We start from the raw sequence: 18,607 nt of genomic DNA on the forward strand, positions 1-18,607 counted from the left end.
GCCTATCTCTAGTCTCTAAGTCTTGAAGTGTCGATCCCTTGCTTTAGGGTTTAGGCTCTCCTTATATAGTTGTCTTGAGGTTGGCCTTAGTCAGTTTGAGTAGGTTAAACTCTTCCATATTCGGAAATATGGAAGGTTCACTCTATCGGAAGTTTTCCTTTTTCTCGGAGGAATGGGGTGGTCCCTGGGACCGGACCCGGAGTAATTCATAGTGGGGACCCGGGGCGTCTCCCAGCGGGGACCTAGAGGCCGGTGTCCTGCCTAGGGTCTGGAAAAATTCAATACCTGAGTATTTTTCCCCAACATTAAGAGCTTCAAATTGGTTGTTCATGGTGGTTGGTGTATTGATAGCAATGACAATCTTGTAAATACTTGAAGATGATAAGGTTGAGAGTGTAAAAATGCCATTTTCGAAAAAATAAAAATAAAAATTAATGGCATTTTCGTGAATTATCTGAACTTGTGGGGTGAATAGGGCAAAGAAAATGTCCAAAAAAAAACATAGGTTTGTTTTGTGGTTGACTTTGAGTTTTGAGTCAATTTTGCAAAAAAACCCAAATAAAAAGGGGCTATTTTGGTTATTTTCTTCTTCGAATGCTATTTTTGTGACAAAAACTTAAAAATGACTATTTAAAAGAATTTTCCATAAACTTATATTCATTCACACATGTCTATTTCTATATAGATGAGTTTAGTGAACAAATAACTTATATACCTTTTTTTTATTTACTTATTTTTAAATTTCTGTATAAATTTTTTATTTTAATTATTTATCTAAAATATAGTTTTGGCGAAAAAATGTTTTTTTAAGGTTTTGGCGAGATAATACATTTTTTAGGTTTTGGCGACTTTATGAATCTTAAGCACAATCCTCGTTTAAAATAGCTCTCGCTTAGGTCGCCATGGCACAAGATGAGGTGAAGCAAATATCCACATCGCTTAAGCACCTCGTGGCGTATCAACATACATAATACAAGCGCTTTCTATACCTCCTACGCTTTCTTATTAAGCACTAAAGGGCATAAAGTGACGTCCTACTTATGGTCCATGCCACATAGTACTAGCCATATTCTTCTTCATGGCTATTAACCAATCATTTACACATAGCTTACCAACACCAAGGTTGATAACTAGCATTACTTATGGTCACTATATCATAGTGACATGGCCTGGAGTCATATGGTAAGAGAGACTATCAATTCGGATCTCCCATGGATCATGGCTCAACCACCATTCCTTGTACGGCCTTTGTCCTCTCTTGATTCCTATTGATGCAAGTCACATCATTCCAAGACATTCACGCCTCTTGTCTAGACACTCTTCATACCATCAATTCCAAGTCCGGATTACGGTTGATAGTGCAAGCCATCATCAGCCCTTATACACCATTCGGCCATTCCGTCTATCTTACAACAGTTTCTGTTTACTCGGTTAACTTTCATAAATAACCACCATAATGAAAGGTCACGACTCTTCACCTTTGGCCCATGACCGTGACCATTCATACCCATATAGAGATCACATTTTTATGGGTCAGACCGTGATCATCTCAAACCAAGTTCCCATATTTCTCCCCTTATGGTATGGCGGATGCATTGCATCTGTCCAACACACCATATTGACGAGTTATACCAACCATGATCCGGCCCCTTCCATCAACTCTTGGATCCTTAGATCACATCACAATACATATAGTTTTCAGGGGCGTATCATGTTTGGCCATGATTTTTCCCAAAAGAAACAGAATTGTAATCCGAGAAGTAATCATAAATCGGTTACCTTATACTTGATCATGTAAGATCATGTGTCCCTCTTTATCATAAATGATACCACTCAAATTACCCTAAGGAGTGATTTATACTCTCTCAAATAAGAGGTCGAGTTGTAGTACAGTACTTAGGGATCGAATTCACAGGGAGCTAGGGTACCTAAGGATTCTAATATGATTTGTTAAGCAAGAATGTTTTTAGAGTTTTAAATATAAATTGCAGTTTTATATTGAACAAGTGTTTGTTCAATAGCATGTTTGGGGTTTTGGTGCTTAAAAAGGAAATAGCTAGACTTAGGGTTTTTATTCAGGAAAATTGGGATTATAATCCTACAGATGTCTAATGAGTTGCATGCATGATAATGTAAAGCTCAACTACTTTGATCAACTAGTCAATCAGCTCTCGCATGTATTGACTTGTCTATTAACTAGATCTAATGATCTCAACTCTCGTTATTTTGATCAATAGAAAGTGTCGATCGATAATCCTATGGGATATCAATCGATACACCTTTTGCACCGTCGATCGATTATTCAAGTGTGATATCGATCAACGCGCTCTAGTCAAGATTTATGCGCGGGATGAATGAAGGCTTAATAAGCTCACTAGATCAGCTCCCATCTTGCTCATAGCAAGAAACATAGTTCTATTAGAATGTTTTCAGGATGAGAATAAAGCTCTCGCTTTTATCAATCAATCCAAGAGTAGGTTCTAGGTAGCTAATCTAGACATATGCATTAATGAACAATCCTGAAGATGATTATCACGACTCAGCAATCTATAGTTGGGGCTAATCCCTCCTAACCTATTTAAACCCTAAAATCTAACAATGGAACTACTCAGACATGGCTAAGCAATTCATAACAGCAGTTAAGTATAAAAACTTCATTAGAGTAGTAAATAGATATCAATGGAGTTTCAATCACAAATTATAACTTTGGATCTTCTCTCCAATCTATCAAAATCCTAAAAACCTTTGCTGTGAAAATAGTAAAACAATGAAAGCACACTTTGCCTCTAACATGGCGGCAAAGTTTATATAATTAGGGTAAAACTTGTCAGGGGTAATCTTGTAAAATGGTGAAGTCATGGGCTTCAAGTCGGCTGTGACCAAACGGGCTTTCTGCGCGTTTCGTTGTCGATCGATACCAAGTCATGCGTATCGATCGATTCTAACTCTCCAATATCGACCGATTGTCGATCTCGATTGTCATCTCGGATGCTTGCTCCAAATATCTCCAAAATGCTTCAAAATCATCATTTATCTTCAAAACACTCATGATCTTATAAATATAATAAATGGACTCTATAATATAATAATTATTAGTAAAAACACCTATAAATTATAGATGAAAATGGGTCAAATCCATAGTCTATCAACTCCCCCAGACTTACCCTTTTGCTTGTCCTCAAGCAAAACAAACAGACAGTCTCTCAGAGGTTTTAAAAACAGCAGGGACTCACATGATTTAAAACTTAGAACCATCACCTCTATAATATTGCAATCCACATCTAAGAAATCCTAATCACAAAAGCACATTATACCATATCATAGCTTAGCAACAAAATTCATCTAGCCAACAACTTAGCAAATCTTGTCTTTCATTCCCCTCTACCAACCTCATTTCTTAGCATAAAATAAAAGTGAAGGCTTTACCTTGGGAGTATCGATCACAGGATGCAAGGATTCTCAAACAAGTATTTGGACCTACATGTAAACATTAGTTCATATCCTCTCTCTCTACTAATTTTCTCTCTTGGTCAAAATCTGCTTATATGCAAAATCATTAACCAAGAATGGACAGACTTCCATGAATCAAGCCTTAATGGTGGTTGCCACTAAGTCCTGTTCACTTCTTTTTGACCTATATCCTAGGATTATTTGTGAAGCAAGCCTTAATGGTTGTAGCCACCAAGTCATGTTCTAATCCTTTACCTATGAAATTCTTATGAATCAAGTCTTAATGGTTGTAGCCACCAAGTCATGTTTGAATTCCTTCCTAATAAATCTCCATTATAATAATAAATATATAATAATAATAAAAAAAAATTATTCTATCTATAATCTATATTTCGAAAATAGAGAGAGAAAGGGTGATAAATCTATATACACAAGGCTTTACCTTCCAGACTTGTTTGAAGAATTCGATCCTATGCATACCAAGCCCCAAGACAAGCAGTTGTGTCAAGTTTAGTGTTGGAGTTCAGCTTTGGTTCCTTCAAAACATTCTTAGCAAGAGTGGATAGTTGACAGGTTGATCCACTTTAGTATCTTTAGTACTATCTTCAATCAGTAAGTCTAGAATGGTGCTAAAGAGTGGTTAGATATCTAGAAAAATATATAAGTTCATAATCCCCTTCTTGACTCAATAATAACTTATTTTGAAAACATTTTAATAAGACTAATAAGTAAATAAATATCAGTAAACCTTCCCCCAGACTTAAACTACACTGTCCCCAGTGTAAATTCAGTCGGAGCTATGGTTAGAAATAAATCATAAGGACTCAATGTAACAAGTAAGAACGATATATCAGACCGAAATGAATGTTGACCGATGAAAGGATGTTGATATCGGTCGACGCAGGTAAAGCAATGTCGATCGATGTCGACAGGTTCGCGTCGGTTGATACAGATGGGAATCGTTTACTCGGTTCTTCTTTTTTTTTTATGACTACAATAATTAAAAACCAACATAAATAGTATATTAAAAGTTTAATAAATATTACCTAATAGTGGGTTGCCTTCCACTCAGCGCTTTGTTATAGTCATTTAGCTTGACTTTGGAGGTGTTTTGGCTAGTAATGTTGAGAACTGGGACTTGTTGGAAAACAAGTATCCATCTCTTCTTTGCACTTGTTGAACCATGTACCAGTGAAGTCTCTCATTGCTTCATCCCCTCTGCGCCAGTTATCTTTCATTGCTGCAGTTGTGTTTTCAATCCTCTGCAATCTTTCACAGAGACTCTCAAGGTTGAACTGATGTCTTGTAAGTGCGGCGTAAGTGTCAGCTGAGATCTCCTCTCTATGTTAAGGTGTGTTGGACATGCTGGATGTCATTTTTGGTACTAGCCGGCCTCGGTTTGTAGCGTTGTCGGCCGATGTTCGATTGTGGATGTCGGTCGATATGTTGTTACGTCTGTCGATCGATAGTGCTGCTTCTGGTCGATGGGCAATGTAACTCTGAATCTCCACAACCTCCCCTTGTATAGCTTCAACCTTGGAGGTCAAAGCACTAATGCTAAGATCCATTGGGAAATAGATGTCATCACATCTCCCATCAAGCCTTTCCTCTATAGTTTCCAGAGCTCTATAGATCCCTTGTACCAACTGATCTATCTCTTCTCTTGTGTGGAAATCTGGTTGAGACTTCATCGTATGTGGGCGTGGTGGATTGTTATCGATCGATGCTGTCAAGCGGTTGACGATCGATGTGTGATGGTTCTTGTCGATCGATGGTGGTTGTCTGCTGTCGATCAATTGGGGTTGGCGTGCGTCGATCAATGGAGGTCGAGCAGTGTCGGTCGCGTTCTGAATTCTGGCTATGTCTTGCTTCATGTCTTCCATGCAAGTAGTTAGCCAACTGATACTATCATTTAATGGATAGTAGACACCATCAAGCTTCATCTGGAAAGCTTCTTTGTTCCTCTCGTTTTCACCACAGACTCCATAGAACATCTCATTGATCTCATCCTTTGTTTAGATATATGGTACCAGCTTAGTCTGTGTGAATAAGTTAGCATGTTCAGGAAGACATATGTAGCTTGGCTCATCTCTTGAAGCTCTTTCTAGAAGTCTTCTGATGTCTATGTTGTGAACACGAATGGTAGTCATTATACGTCTGTCTATTGCTCTTGCGTAGCCATCTGGGTCCCTGAAAATACCAAATTCATCTTGAATTAGATACTCGTCATCAATTTTATCTTTTTCGCTTACAGTGGTTTTCGGTATTGGACGGTTGTCGATCGATGTTGCATTGTCGTTGTCGATCGATTGTTGGTGATAAATATCGATCGATTGTTGATGACGAGTGTCGATCGATTGGATGAAACGAGTTCTTTCCCAAGCATCTTCTACTTGAATCTGATATGTTTCATCGCGTCTTTACATGTTGAGCAGCTCCTCGTCTGTGAAATTGTCTTGTAGTTTATCTGCTTCTGGGGCGTAGGTTGCTGTTTCTACTGCAAAGATTTCGTGGTGGTGTTCATCTGCCCAACAGCCAATCGAGTAGTTTCCTTCTCGAGCACGGTTGACGTCAGTGTCGACCGATTTGCAGTAGGCAGTGTCGGTCAATGCTCGCTTTCGGCATCGTTGTTGAGGTTGAGTGTCGATCGATGGCCAGCTTGTCATGTCGATCGATGGTGCATTCCTTTTCCAAGAGGAATGATGTAAAAGTTTATCTTCGTCATCAAGGATGGCTCTGTACTCAGTGGCTCGTTCCTCCTCATAGTCTTCATCATACTCGTCTGTATGCATATTTTGTTTGGTGTAAGCGTCAATAGTGGGATTGTAGTAGTCGTTCTCCCACTCATCTGGACAAGTGTCGACCGATTTTTCTTCTTCTGCGTCAGTCGATTTAGGATGGCTTGTGTCGATCGATGTTGCTGGATGAGTGTTGATCGATTTCGAGTAGTCAGATTCGTACTCGGCTCCACAGTGGCAAGCTGCAATGATTCCTGGATCATTGATTCTTCTAGGGATCGTCTGTGGCTTCTTGACTGGGATAGGGTCGTAGTGGGCATTAGGATTGATAAGTGTTAGACACAACTGGTTGGTTTGAAAGTTGCACACTGCTCCCACTGCTGACAAGAAAGCTCTCCCAAGTAGTAGAGAAGAGTTCCAGTTTAACTTGATGTCCAAGACATGGAAATCAACTGGAACTAGGGCATTACCAATCTGCACCTCTAGGTCTCTAACAATTCCTCCTGAGTTCTTCTGGGAACAATCCACAAAAGTGAACAATTCTTACGAAGGCTCCACTTCCAGACCCAGATGGTCTGCCATAACCCTAGATAGGATGCTGACTGATGCTCCTGTGTCACACAAGGCATGTGGGAATTCAATACCCTTCACCGTGCATGGTATTGCAAATTGCCCATGATCACTCTTCTTTTTCAATGTAATCCTCATCCTCATCTTCTCTCTAGCTTTACGGAACATTCTCCTGATGTCTTCTTCTTTCTCTCTGGTTTCTCTGAAGAACATCCACAATCTGTGGGTATAATAAGCATCCTCGAATGGCTTATCTATAGGAATCCTGAAGATTCTCTTGCGGAAACTTTCCTTTTCCTTATCATTAGCCCCCCTCTTCAGATGTTTTGCCACTTTTTCCTTTCTTCTCCTTAGGGTTCTTCCAGCAGAAACCCTATCCTCTTCCATAGGATCCTATCCATCATCTGAAGGTGTCCTGACAGGCTCTGGTGGGTGTTCTGAAGGTTTGGGCTTGGGCCATAGTGCGTTAAGTCGTGCAACATCTATCTTCAGCATCTGCACTCGGTATGTAATAAGGGCTTGTCGAACGATAGGCGGTGATGGTTGTTGATCAATATTGGCCTCCGCCTGTCGATCGATGTTGCTGTTGGCATGTCAATCGATTCGGTCGTTATCAGGGCTGGGCGGATGTGGGTGTTTTGCCGCGAAATCCTCGTGAGTTAAATCTTCACGGCATTGCAAGATGCGGTTGACTCCGTAGGCGTTGTCGATCGATGTTCTGGAGTTCTTGTCGACCGATTTGTGTTGGTGTATATCGATCGATGTTCGGTATCTGGCGTCGATCGACACCAATGTGATCCGCCGAAACTCATCAAACTCTCTACCTCGAAATCACCTTCTTCCAGCTTCTCTCCCTTCACCACTTGCCAAAACTCATCCTCAATGATGGCATTCACATGGTTCTTCACCACATCATTCCGTTCTCCTCTTGTTGAGGCTTCCTGCCTCCTAATAGCATCTCCTGTCTGCACAATCGGCATCTCTATCTTCTTCACATGAGTGCTCAAAGTCTCAAACTTTGTGTTCAGGTTGGTGTAGACAGAATCTATCTTCCCATTGAAGTCCACTGTCATTCGCTGATGTGCCTCAAGAACCCTATCGAGCATCTCTTCAATCTTGCTCTCTTGAGTAGGCAGCGGTGGCTTCTGGTAGTAGGAACTTCCAAAATTCATGTTGTTGCTGTAGCTGTTGTTGTAGCGTTTCTGGTACTGTGAATTTTGGTTGAAGTTACTCCTATTTCCATAGGAGTTTCTGTTTCCACCCTGGTTTCCAGAACCTTGGAATCCAGCATCACCAATGTAGTTCACTTCTTCTTCTTTTGTTCTACCCTCTACAGCTTCTGCATCTTCAACAAAGCTGACCTGCTTCCTGAGAAGCTTGTGAACACTGTCCAGTTTTGCCTTCACCTCATCCATCTGATCATTCCCAAGGATGGTGGCAGATCTTTTCCTCTCAAAATCAGTTGTCTTGGTGCTGTTGCTGGATGCTAGGTTTTCAATAACCTTGACTGCCTCTTCTGGATTCCTGGTGTTGAAGTTTCCATTGCTGGAAGCATCAAGAGCCATCTGGTACTGCACCGCGATGCCTCTATAGAAAGTACTGAGCAGTTGTACTTCATTGAATCAATGGTGTGGACAGTATCTCTGGTAAGACTTGAATCTAATCCAAGAGCCCCTGAATGATTCTGCAGGCTCCTGAGTGAATGTAGCAATCTTGCTCCTCAAGTCTTCAGCACGCGTTTCATCAAAGAATTTGCATAAGAATGCATTCTTGATGTCGCTCCAGGATTAAGAGATCCTGGTTGTAACTGCTTGAGCCAATGCAGAGCTTCTCCAGCAAGTGAGTACCTGAAGAGCTTGCATAACAGGTAGTCCTCAGAGACTCCCTCGGCTCTAATTGCAGAAATCAGATCCTCGAACCTCTCCAGATGGTCCATAGGATGCTCGTGGGATAATCTATGGTAGGGTAGCTGTCCCACAAGTGTGTAGTACTGCGCTTTCAACTCAAAATCCCTCTCAATGGTGGGAGGAAGGATGACTGATTTGTTGGTGTAGTATCGATCTGGACGGTTGTAATCAGCCAACGTTTTGGGTTGCGTAGCTTCATCTACAGGTAAGGTAGTACATGTAGCAGTAGCATCAGGCTCAGGGATTGCAGCCCCCTGAGTATCTATCCAACGACCTGCTGCATTACGCAGATGACCCTCCTGGTCATGCAGGTCTCCATTGTTGTACCGAACAAGTATCAAAGGCGCAACCATGTCTCGTGGCTCAGTATCGATCGATGTCCGAGATGGAATGTCGATCGATGTCGGGTGGATGATGTCGGTCGACGGAAGGTTTGTGTTGTCGGTCAACAGGGGTGAGAGAGAATCGATCGACGGGACTGGTGTCTGGGTCGACAGTGGTTGAGTAGAATCGAGCGACACAGAAGTGTTGTTGTCGGTCGATAAGGAGCGCGCTTCCTTGCGGATCGAGCGTTCCAAACTTGCAGGATCTGGTGAAAATAGCAGTTGAGTTTCCTTGTTGCTTCTGGTACTGCTGGGCATGTACCTGAAAATCCAAGGAAAAATTTTATGTTAGAAACTTAACAAAAATTAGAAAAATAGGCGATCAAAGCTCCTCGACAACGGCGCCAAATTTGATACCACTCAAATTACCCTAAGGAGTGATTTCTACTCTCTCAAATAAGAGGTCGAGTTGTAGTACTTAGGGATCGAATTCACAGGGAGCTAGGGAACCTAAGGATTCTAATATGATTTGTTAAGAAAGAATGTTTTTAGAGTTTTAAATATAAATTGCAGTTTTATATTGAACAAATGTTTGTTCAATAGCAGGTTTGGGGTTTTGGTGGTTAAAATTGGGATTATAATCCTACAGATGCCTAATGAGTTGCATGCATGATAACGTAAAGCTTAACTACTTTGATCAACTAGCCAATCAGCTCTCGCATGTATTGACTTGTTTATTAACTAGATCTAATGATCTCAACTCTCGTTATTTTGATCAATAGAAAGTTCCGATCGATAATCTTATGGGATATCGATCAATACACCTTTTGCACCGTCGATCGAATATTCAAGTGTGATATCGATCGACGCGCTCTAGTCAAACTTTATGCGCAGGTTAAATGAAGGCTTACTAAGCTCACTAGATCAGCTCTCGCCTTGCTCATAGAAAGAAACATAGTTCTATTAGAATGTTTTCAGGATGAGAATAAAGCTCTCGCTTTTATCAATCAATCGAAGGGCAGGTTCTAGGTAGCTAATCTAGACACAAACATTAATGAACAATCCTAAAGATGATTATCACAACTCAGCAATCTATAGTTGGGGCTAATCCTCCTAACCTATTTAAACCCTAAAATCTAACAATGGAACTACTCAGACATGGCTAAGCAATTCATAACAGCAGTTAAGTATAAAAACTTCATTAGAATAGTAAATAGATATCAATGAAGTTCCAATCACAAATTATAACTTTGGATCTTCTCTCCAATCTATCAAAATCCTAAAAACCTTTGCTGTGAAAATAGTAAAACAATGAAAGCACACTTTGCCTCTAACATGGCGGCAAAGCTTATATAATTATGATAAAACTCGTCAGGGGTAATCTTGTAAAATGGTGAAGTCTTGGGCTTCAAGTCGGCTGTGGCCAAACGGGATTTTTGCGCGCTTCGCTGTCGATCGATACCAAGTCATGCGTATCGATCGATTCTAACTCTCAAATATCAACCGATTGTCGATCTCGATGGTCATCTCGGGTGCTTGCTCCAAATATCTCCAAAATGCACCAAAATCATCACTTATCTCCAAAACACTCATGATCTTATAAATATAATAAATAGACTCTATAATATAATAATTATTAGTAAAAACACTTATAAACTATGCATGAAAATGGGTCAAATCCATAGTCTATCAATGAACGACCATTCTCCTCCAACACACTTCTTTATCAAGACTTATCATGTACTTCCAGTAATGATAAGATCCATCCATGGTTCACACTTCTATTCACTTGAATCCCATGAAACTGCTTCTCCACACACATCCGCCCTTAAGGCTGCCTTGGCCATGTAAGTGAAGTCCGGCATTCTCTCTTCTTTCCAGACCATTTGTGTGTGTTCTAAGGCTCTGGAGTAAGCCTTGGGTTAAATGAAGGCTTACTAAGTTCACTAGATCAGCTCTCGCCTTGCTCATAGCAAGAAACATAGTTCTATTAGAATGTTTTCAGGATGAGAATAAAGCTCTCACTTTTATCAATCAATCCAAGGGCAAGTTCTAGGTAGCTAATCTAGACACATGCATTAATGAACAATCCTAAAGATGATTATCACAACTCAGCAATCTATAGTTGGGGCTAATCCCTCCTAACCTATTTAAACCCTAAAATCTAACAATGGAACTACTCAGATATGGCTAAGCAATTCATAACATCAGTTAAGTATAAAAACTTCCTTAGAATAGTAAATAGATATCAATGGAGTTCCAATCACAAATTATAACTTTGGATCTTCTCTCCAATCTATCAAAATCCTAAAAACCTTTGCTGTGAAAATAGTAAAACAATGAAAGCACACTTTGCCTCTAACATGGCGGCAAAGCTTATATAATTAGGATAAAAATTGTCAGGGGTAATCTTGTAAAATGGTGAAGTATTGGGCTTCAAGTCGGTTGTGACCAAACGGGCTTTCTGCGCGCTTCGCTGTCGATTGATACCAAGTCATGCGTATCAATCGATTCTAACTCTCCAATATCGACCGATTGTCGATCTCGATGGTCATCTCGGGTGCTTACTCCAAATATCTCCAAAATGCTCCAAAATCATCACTTATTTCCAAAACACTCCTGATCTTATAAATATAATAAATAGACTCTATAATATAAAAAAATATTAGTAAAAACGCCTATAAACTATGCATGAAAATGGGTCAAATCCATAATCTATCAATGAACGACCATTCTCCTCCAACACACTTCTTTATCAACACTTATCATGTACTTCCAGTAAGGATAAGATCCATCCATGGTTTACACTTCTATTCACTTGAATCCCATGAAACTGCTTCTCCACACACATCTGCCCTTAAGGCTGCCTTGGCCATGTAAGTGAAGTCCGGCATTCTCTCTTCTTTCCAGACCATTTGTGTCAATAATGATCAAAACCCATCAAAGGGTCGTTCATAAATTCCCCATTGATTGGCCACAAAACAGTCTCCTTCTTGCCTTCATGCGCATTTTGGCCTTGGATGGTTCAATCCCGCCATCTATCTTTTTTCTCTGTGTTTCTTTGTCTTTCAGGCTGTAGGAGGAAGCCATGGCGTGCCTGCAAACCCACGAAATCACTCTCCTTTTATAAGAGAAATGACAGTTTCCTTTCTAAGGGTTGTACCCTTTCAATGGTCCAGATCGTATCCCTTGGGCCTGGCAGTTACCATCCGTCCCAGATCTGCTTCAGCTTCCACCTTCAGTGTCAGACAACCTAGCTAGGTCTGTAGCCAACCAACTAGGTCAGCTAAGTTGAGCTGACCGCCAGCTCGTCCAGCTAGCTCGGCTAATAGTTCAGCTAGTGTGAGCTGATCAGTGAGTGTGTAACTAGTATTTAGCTGGTTTAGCTGAGTGTTTAGCTGGTTCAGCTAGTAGATCTGCTACTCCATCTCGTCTAGCATCCTCACCATGGTACATTCTATCCATATAAATCTCTTGGTCCATTTCCCGAACTGAACTATATATCTAATGATCACTTCCGATCATTGTATCATCATACCTTGTTCACAATCATTTCTCATGATCTGGATCAAGGCAGCCACGTTTTCCTTGCAAGGTCTAGCCCTTATATCGAGTTCCCGACCATCTAAGCCTTCCATTCGACCTTGGAAAGCTTGACCAGTCTATCAACCAGCTAGCTCGTTCTATCATCCCATAGACTGTCCCAAAGATCCTATCCAGGATCGGGGATGCTACAAGTCTCCCCCACTTGGAATGAATCCTTCCTCGAATTCAGTGGTGGTCAAACCTCGTACCCATAACTAAATATTCAAACAAAATTTAGTTTATCCCAATATAGAATAATTCGATTGGTTTCTCTTAACCACACTACAAGAAATATGTACATTCTTAGCTCGCGAAAAACGTTATAGTTGGGCTTTCATAGCGTTTTCTCATATGCTATGTCTTCGGCAGCCATCATAGGTACCCCTCTAAGATAGCTTTTTTTTTTTGACGCTACGTAATGTGTAGATACGATAGCAATACTTAGATGATGTTATCAACTTAACTGTAACACTATTTGTTCGTTACAAAATGATTACGAATCATATTTCTTGCTATGATAGGTCCATCTACAATAGCAATCGTATATTGCTATTATATTTTTATTTCTAACATTGTATACTGAACGCAGTCCAACATCTAATGATCCTAGTCAATCTTGACCAGATCATAAACAATAGTCTAACGATTATATCTATTCCAGTTCCTAAGTCACTCGGGGCACCAACCAAGTCCTGGGTTTTTTATTTAATATTTACTTTCATTAGAAATAACCGAGAAACGGGGATTCAAGTGTTGTTTACAAACTTGATTTGAACAAAATATTATAAATCAAACATTACACCGCCACCATACCGACACGTTCCACTAGAGCGGTCTGTGATCCTTAGAAAATCATTGACCGTTCTCAACCAATGATGAAATCCACTCAAAGGGTAAGGTTTACCTCGTTGCTTCGGATACCGGTTCTTTTCGTGTCATCACCGGAGTAGCTGGACTCTGATGATTGCTTCAAGCTTGCTTACTCCACTGACATTAAGCGCAAGCCGAATAGGAAGAAAGGCTGAGATGCAACGTACCAAAGCCTCAAGATTCCTATGATTGGGGGGGGGGTTAGAATTAACACAAGTGATCCGGGAACCATCAGGTGAAATCTAACCAGAAAGACGGGTTAAGGTGATAGCCATCTAAGAAACAAGCGTCCAAAATCCTGCAAAAAAGAGAAAGAGCCATCTACTAAGACGACAGTGTGGCCTCCCGAGCACTGGGATGATGACCTTCCAACAGGGCTCCGCGTCGCTCAACCACCCGACTGACCCAACCGAGTAACTAACCGACGCCCTGGCCCAAATCTGGAAACCCGATTTGGTCACATCTGCACTTGTAGACTAGCTCAAGTCAGAGATACGAGAAGCCAATCGTCGAAGCGGATCTGAAGCTGAACCTAGACCGAGCTCTATGGCCTGAGAATCTTATTTTAGATCGTGAGAAGGAGGACAAAAGGAGAGTAACGTCTGAGAAGAGGCTAAGTCAGCCATAGACGACAGAGCTAGCCAGAACTAGCCAATAACTCATGAGTGTGGGAACCGAAATTCACACCATCGAGTTTTGTTAGTCGGAGGAAAGCCAAGTTAACCTAGCCTTCCCTGAAGGTCCCGGTTATCTGCTTGGCCACGCACAACACAATCAATATGAAAGATTCGAAAGCAATAAATCGTAAAAGAGCGAAAAGAGAACAAAGAGGTCTTATTTCCGAATTCGCGTTTGAGCGTGAACAATAGGTAAGATCCTAGGCCACGAGAGCTGTCGGTATGTTCACTAGTCTAGCCACCTAAGTTCTAACCTAGTTGAGTCGCAGCTCGGTAGTAAAAACGGAAAATGCCTAAATTGCTCTAAGTATTAAGTTTGCTCTTAGAATGCTCTCCCTTTTCTCTTCGTCCTAGGTCCTCCTTATATACTCCTCCTTAGGTCGGTTTACCTCTTCTCGGGCCGGATTTGTCGCGAAGCGGGCTTTTCCATATTTCTTTCTTCTTTGTGATTATCTTCGGAAATTTAACATTTTTCTCTTCCCACGGATGCGATAAACCGTCATACCAGTTTTTGGGTTCAAGTCTTTTGGGACCAAAGATGGGCCGTTGTCCGCAATTCGGACCCTCTTTGGGCCGTATCGAGACTTAAGCGTTTTTACGATTTTACTCGCGAAGTAGCCGTTGGTATAGGCATGGTTCTTCCAACGGAACCCTGTTTCTTCGCATAGCCGAGGCAGTTGGTGTTAAGTTAACCGTAACCTGCTCTACTACAAAGAATAGGAAACTGTTCGAGAGACATAACCTTCCCAACTTCCCGAATACTTTCGAAGATGTTTTTCAGACGGAACATTGGTGTCGCATCCACGGACCCGAGGACTAAGCTACAGAAACTTCGGACGAAGATGCATGGTTATGGGATGGGACCGGGTTCAGAATGGTCCATGGCGAATTGGCCGCGCTCGCCGGGCGAACTGATCTGCGGCACGATCGAGCTCGCCGGCGAGCCGACCGGCAACATGGCCGTGCTCGCCGGGCGAGCTGGCTCGTGTCGCGGCCGTGCTCGCCGGCGACTCGACCGGCAACACGGCCGTGCTCGCCGGGCGAGCTGGCTCGTGTCGCGGCCGTGCTCGCCGGGCGAGCTGGCCCGTGTCACGGCCGAGCTCGCCGGCGACTCGACCGGCAACACGGCCGTGCTCGCTGGGCGAGCTGGCTCGTGTGGCGGCCGAGCTCGCCGGCCGATCCGTTTTGGCTGTTCGTTTTCTCGGCTTTTGAAGTTTTGACCGAGATTCGGCTTTCTTGAGGACTTTCGGACATCGATTCCGTCGTGATCGATTTTGACTCCAACAATGAGCTACACACGAGGGACTCTCAGTAAACCCGCCGCCACATGACCAGCAGTTCCCTGAGCACGTGCCGGCAGAGAAGATCTGGCGCCTCCTTTGAATGACGGTGAAGCAGAGGATCGTAACAAGACACCACGCTACAACACCACTGAAACCCAGTGTTCCACCCCACTCCGACCACCGTCGGGATGAGAGACCATGTAAGAACATAGGAGTGAGACCACCCGACGCTCACACGCTGATATACCATGGATTTGATCCATTTTCATCCATGGTATATAAGTGTTTTACTATCTATATATTATATATTATATCCTATTAGGTATGTTTTCGGGTTCATGAGTATCATGGAGTAAAGTGATGATTATGGAGCATTTAGGAGCTTAAAAGAGATTTCATGCGAGCTGACCATTAGAGGTCGATACGAAGAAGAAGTAATCGCTCGATGCACATCCAGTGTCGTCGATCGATACAAAAGAGAATCCTCGACGATTGAAGATTATGATCGATCGATGTACATCTTGTACCATCGATCGATGTCGAGACGCGAGATGCGTGACTTGGTTCCAGCCGACTTTAAACCCAAGGCTTCACCAAATTACAAGATTACCCCTGACGAGTTTTTAACCTAATAATTATATACTTGCCTAAGTGTTAGGAGGCAAGAGAGCTTTTGGCCACCATTGTATTCTTATTTTCAGCAAAGAGATTTAGGAGAGAAAATCATAGAGAGATTTGTGATTGGAACTCCATTGATTCATCTATTATATTCTATGCAGTCAGTTTTTATCTATATTTTGTGTCATGAATTGCTTAGCTATGTCTGAGTAGTTCACTAGTGAGCAATATCAACCTGCTAGGACTGCTAGAGAGATGCTAACCGCTAGTCTAGGAGACTAGTGAGCATTATCAACATGCGCCTAGGGCTTAGCTAGAAGCATCGATCGATATTGTCTTCTGACAATCGATCGATATTGCGAAAGGTGTATCGATCGATATCCCTATAGGATCATCGATCGACACTTTCTTGTGATCAAAAGACGACAGTTGAGATCCAAGATCTAGTTAGTTAACCAGTGAAACATTGCCATCGTTGATCACAGTGATTAAGGAGTTGAGCTCTAATATATCTTGCATTCAACTGTTAGGCATCTATAGGATTATAATCTCCAACACCTGAATAGAAACTATGCATCTAATATCTTCCAATAAGTTACACCCCTAATCATTTTGTTAGTCGAGCAATAGACTTGCTCAATTAGGATTGCTATTTACTTTTAAACCATAAAACAACAAACACTTAGAATTAATAATTTGACTAGATTTAATAGGTTCCCTAGCTTCTTGTGGATTCGATCCCTAAGTACTGCAACTGAACATCTTATTTGAGAGAGTAATTCACTCCTTAGGGTAATTTGAGTGGTATCAAATTTGGCGCCGTTGCCGGGCAGCTTTGATCGCCATTAGATTTATTGTTATTAATTCTTATTCTTTTCTCTACCCCCATTCTGACACAAAAATTTTTCTTGTCTTTTCAGGTGCATGCCCAACAGTACAAAAAGATGCTATTCTCAGAAGATCCTGCTCACTTGGAACGAACGATCCGCAAAGACCAACGTTCCACATCGCTCAACGCAGCAGCTTTCACCTCGACCGATTCTCACACCCAACCGTCGACCGGCACCCAACCTTCATCGTCGACCGATCTACATCGTTCGACATCGATCGATACTACACCGCATACATCGATCGATCATAAATCGCGTAACATGGTTGCGATTGTTATTCTCATACAGGACGAGAATGGAAACCTGTATGACCAGGATGGTCATCTGCGTAATGCAACAGGTCAGAAACTAGACGCTCAGGGGAATGTAATCCATGATACTGATGCTACAGGAGCTGCTAAACCTGTAGAAGAGGCTGCTCGACCAAGGGCACTGGTTGACTACAATCGTCCAGATGAGTACTACGCCAACATATCAGCTATTCGACTTCCAGAGATTCAGAAGCAGAATTTCGAGCTGAAGCCTCAGTACTACACACTTGTGTCGCAGATACCCTACTCTGGGTTACCGCACGAGCATCCTATGGACCATCTAGAGAGGTTCGAGGATCTTATCGCTGCTATTCGTATGGATGGAGTCCCCGAGGACTACCTATTGTGCAAGCTCTTCAAGTATTCTCTGACTGGAGAAGCGGTGCACTGACTTAAGCAGCTACCCACAGGATCTCTAGCATCCTGGGCCGACATCAAGAATGCTTTATTGCGAAACTTCTTCGATGAGGCACGCGCTGAAGACTTGAGGAGCAAAATTACTACATTCGCGCAGGAGACTGGAGAGTCTTTCAGAGATGCGTGGATCAGATTCAAGTACTTCCAGCGAGACTGTCCACACCATGGATTAAACGAAGTGCAACTGCTGAGCACTTTCTTTAGAGGTATCGCCTTGAGGTATCAGATGGCTCTTGATACAGCTAGCGAGAGAAACTTCAACACCAGGAATCCGGTGGAAGCTTTGAGACTGATAGAAAATCTAGCAAACAGCAGCAGCACCAAGAACACTGACTTTGAGAGGAAGAAGTCTGTTGCATCCTTAGGGAAAGAGCAGATGGACGAAGTTAGAGCAAAGTTAGATGTGGTTCATGAGCTTCTTAGGAAGCAGGTCTGCACAGCTGAAGGAGAAGTAGCTGTAGACATGGAAGGAGAAGAAGATGTGAACTACATTGGAGGTACTGGATTTCAGAGGTCTGGAAACCAGGGTAGAAACATAAACTTCTATGGCAATGGTCAGAGGAGTAACCAGAGTTCAAAGTTCCAGAAACCTTTCAGCAACAACAGCAGAGGCTATGGAAACTCATTTTACCAGAATCCACCACCAAAGACTCAGGAAAGCAAGATTGAAGCAATGCTTGACAGAGTTCTGGAAGGACAGCAACAACTCACTGTGGACTTCAATGGGAAGATGGATTCTGCCTACAACAGTCTGAATACAAGAATTGAGACCTTAGGGACTCAGGTGAGGAAGCTTGAAATGCAAGTAGTTCAGACTGGAGACACTGTAAAGAGGCAAGAAGCCTTGGCTAGAGAGGCAGGAGTTGAGAAAGCAAAACACCACGTAAATGCCATCATAGATGATGATTTCTGGCAAGTGGTGAAGCATGAGAAGCTTGGAGAAGGAGACTTCGAAGTTGAAAGCTCCA

General features: G+C 42.1%; 1 non-coding gene across 1 annotated transcript; it reads right to left on the reverse strand.

Annotated features, from left to right (window-relative positions):
* Positions 1-17,702: 17,702 nt before the first annotated feature.
* Positions 17,703-17,810, reverse strand: LOC125588150. The gene has a single exon (XR_007324544.1). It is a non-coding gene; the product is annotated as a small nucleolar RNA R71 (small nucleolar RNA).
* Positions 17,811-18,607: the final 797 nt, after the last annotated feature.

The sequence above is a fragment of the Brassica napus genome, chromosome C5, assembly GCF_020379485.1.
Source record: "Brassica napus cultivar Da-Ae chromosome C5, Da-Ae, whole genome shotgun sequence".
In the NCBI taxonomy this organism is placed as follows: domain Eukaryota; kingdom Viridiplantae; phylum Streptophyta; class Magnoliopsida; order Brassicales; family Brassicaceae; genus Brassica; species Brassica napus.